A 2,463-nucleotide genomic window follows, 5' to 3' on the forward strand; every position below is an offset into this window, starting at 1 on the left:
ATTAGAAACTTGAAGGCACAAGTGGGTCAACTGAGTAAGAAAGTTACTGAACTCCCTCCTAGTACTCTTCCAAGCAATACAAAAGAGAATCCAAAAGGAGAGTGTAAGGCCATCAACATGGCCGAATTTGGAGAGGAGAAAGAGGCAGTGAGCGCCACTAAGGAAGACCTCAATGGACGTCCACTAGCTTCCAATGAGTTCCCTAATGAGGAACTATGGGAATCTGAGGCTCATATTGAGACCATAGAGATTCCATTGGATTTACTTCTGTCATTCATAAGCTCTGATGAGTATTCTTCCTCTGAAGAGAATGAAGATGTCACTGAAGAGCAAGTTGCTAAGTACCTTGGAGCAATCATGAAGCTAAATGACAAGTTATTTGGTAATGAGACTTGGGAGGATGAACCCCCTTTGCTCACCAAAGAACTGGATGACTTGACTAGGCAGAGATTATCTCAAAAGAGACATGACCCTGGGAAGTTCTCAATACCTTGTACAGTAGGCACCATGACCTTCAAGAAGGCTCTGTGTGACCTAGGGTCAAGAATAAACCTCATGCCTCTCTCTGTAATGGAGAAGCTAGGAATCTTTGAGGTACAAGCTGCAAGAATCTCACTAGAGATGGCATACAATTCAAGAAAACAAGCTTATGGACTGGTAGAGGATGTTCTGGTAAAGATTGAAGACCATTACATCCCTGCTGATTTCATAGTCCTAGAGACTAGGAAGTGCATGGATGAATCCATCATCCTTGGCAGACCCTTCCTAGCCACAACAAAGGCTGTGATTGATGTTGACAGAGGAGAATTGATTATTTAAGTGAATGAAGAATCTTTTGTGTTTAAGGCTCAAGGATATCCCTCTGTAACCATGGAGAGGAAGCATGAAGAGCTTCTCTCAAAACAGAGTCAAACAGAGCCCCCACAGTCAAACTCTAAGTTTGGTGTTGAGAGGCCACAACCAAATTCTAAGTTTGGTGTTGAACCCCCACATTCAAACTTTAAGTTTGGTGTTGGGAGGTTCCAACATTACTCTGAACATCTGTGAGGCTCCATGAGAGCCCACTGTCAAGCTACTGACATTAAAGAAGCGCTCGTTGAGAGGCAACCCAATGTTATATTTATCTATTTTCCTTTGTTATTTTATATTTTCTGTAGGTTGATGATCATGTGAAGTCACAAAATCAATTGAAAAAGTAAAAACAGAATGAAAAACAGAAAGAAAAACAGCACACCCTGGAGGAAAACATGCTGTCGTTTAAACGCCAGTGAAGACAGCAAAATGGGCATTTAACGTCCAGTCTGGCACCATTCTGGGCGTTTAACGCCAGAAAGGGGCACCAGACTGGCGTTTAATGCCAGAAAGGGGCAGCAACACGGCGTTTAATGCCAGGATTGATAGAAAGGGCATTTTTGCACGCCACTTGGTGCAGGGATGAGCTATCCTTGACACCTCAGGATTTGTGGACCCCACAGGATCCCCACCTACCCCACCACTCTCTCTCTTCTTCACCCATTCACCAATCACCTCAATACCTCTTCCCCAAAACCCCTCACCTATCAAATCCAACCATTCTCTTCACCACTCACATCCATCCTTCATAAAACCTTACCTATCCCACCATCCAAATTCAAACCACTTTTCCTTCCAAACTCACCCATAATGTTCGAACTCTACCCCTCTCTCCACCCCTATATAAACCCATCTTCACCCCCTCATTTTCACACAACCTAAACACTACTTCTCCCCCTTAGCCGAAACACAAAGCCCTCCTCCATCTCCTCTATTTCTTCTTCTTCTACTCTTTTCTCTCTTCTTTTGCTTGAGGACGAGCAAACCTTCTAAGTTTGGTGTGGTAAAAGCGTTGCTTTGTGTTTTTCCATAACCATTTATGGCATCTAAGGCCGGAGAAACCTCTAGAAAGAGGAAAGGGAAGGCAAAAGCTTCCACCTCCAAGTCATGGGAGATGGAGAGATTCATCTCAAGGGTGCATCAAGACCACCTCTATGAAGTTGTGGCCATGAAGAAGGTGATCCCCGAGGTCCCTTTCAAACTTAAAAAGAGTGAATATCCGGAGATCCGACATGAGATCCAAAGAAGAGGTTGGGAAGTTCTTACCAACCCCATTCAACAAGTCGGAATCTTAATGGTTCAAGAGTTCTATGCCAATGCATGGATCACCAAGAACCATGATCAAAGTGTGAACCCGGACCAAAAGAATTGGCTTACAATGGTTCGAGGAAAATGCTTAGATTTTAGTCCGAAAAATGTAAGGTTGGCATTCAACTTGCCCATGATGCAAGGAGATGAACACCCTTACACTAGAAGGGTCAACTTTGATCAAAGGTTGGACCAAGTCCACAAGGATATCTGTGTAGAAGGAGCTCAATGGAAGAGAGATTCCAAAGGCAAGCCGGTTCGACTAAGAAGCCCGGACCTTAAGCCTGTGGCTAGAGGATGGTT

The sequence above is a fragment of the Arachis duranensis genome, chromosome 4 (genome assembly GCF_000817695.3).
Source record: "Arachis duranensis cultivar V14167 chromosome 4, aradu.V14167.gnm2.J7QH, whole genome shotgun sequence".
In the NCBI taxonomy this organism is placed as follows: domain Eukaryota; kingdom Viridiplantae; phylum Streptophyta; class Magnoliopsida; order Fabales; family Fabaceae; genus Arachis; species Arachis duranensis.